The sequence below is a fragment of the Octopus bimaculoides genome, chromosome 4 (genome assembly GCF_001194135.2).
Source record: "Octopus bimaculoides isolate UCB-OBI-ISO-001 chromosome 4, ASM119413v2, whole genome shotgun sequence".
Lineage (NCBI taxonomy): Eukaryota > Metazoa > Mollusca > Cephalopoda > Octopoda > Octopodidae > Octopus > Octopus bimaculoides.
Window position 1 is genome coordinate 86,360,895 of NC_068984.1, and position 1,416 is coordinate 86,362,310.

The following is a 1,416-nucleotide window of genomic DNA, read 5'->3' on the forward strand; positions in this document are numbered from 1 at the left end:
ATATATATATATATATATATATATATATATACATACATATATATATATATAGAGAGAGAGAGAGAGAGATTGTGTGAATTTGCATATGTATCCGTGTGTGCATGTGTATACACATACACACACACACACATACACACCACACTCAGGTATACTTTTATACGCCCACACACACACACACACACGCACACACACACACACACATATATATATATACATACCACACTCGGATACACTCGCACACACTCACACACATTCACACACACACATACGTATATATGCGTGTAAATGTTAATATAATGATATTGATATGGGTTTATTTATGTATTCAAAAGAAAAGTGACGTCTGTGAAATACTTATACATATATGACACGCAATAGCAGCTCTCTTACTGACACTTTATATTACTGTTCGGTGAGGAACTCAAAAATATTGGCTATTCAAATCCTAATTTCAGTGTGTGCGTGTGTAAAACAATTCATACATCCATCCCTACATACACATACACACATAGATGTATATATAGTATATACATACATATACATACGCACTACTCGAATACTTGCATAGAAACATATGGAAAAGAATAGGAACCAATGCAAACATTCTAAATGTTATAATATACATTTTGAATGTGGGAAGTCTAAATATTATTTATCTGTTGGACGTGGGAGTTAATACCATATAATATTCTTTGACTGCGATTTTTTTCTTTTTTTAATCAGTATTCTGAATATATTTTCACTACTACGTACACTCAAGGCAAACATGTTAAGATAACACTGAGGAAGAGAAAGCACTCGGAACAAATAAACTCTACGCGAGCTCTCTTTTATAAAATGTCATTTAGAATACAAACAAACACGAACGCAACAGATTTGACCTACATAGACCAAACACGATATAAATAAATAAATAAATAAATAAATAAATAAATAAATAATTACAATATGTTGGGAAAGATATATTTCGTTTAAAATGTTGGGTATATCAGATATAATATTTAATAGATTAGGCGTTCGTACAGATGGCGAGTGTGAAGGGGAAACGTTGTCAACAATAAGAATAGTCATCTGTATACTTTTCTATTATATTTTTATACCCTTAAAATCCAGGAAATGAGAGCGGGGATATGAAAACGAGTGCATCAAATAAATCAGATTAAAGCTTCCATCTGACAATCATCTCGGATTTATAAGATGATTTGCATAACGAGAAAACGATAAATATTCATATTTCGTAGGTTCAGGAATGTACGTAATTTTTATTTGCCATTTTAAAAATAAATTCGTAGATTAAAATAGCTTACAGTTTATAGCTGTATACAGAGTTTGTTTTTACAGCGATTTATTTATTTATTTATTTTATTTTTTATTTTTATATTTATATTTGTCATTGTACATTTTCTCTTCCTGAAT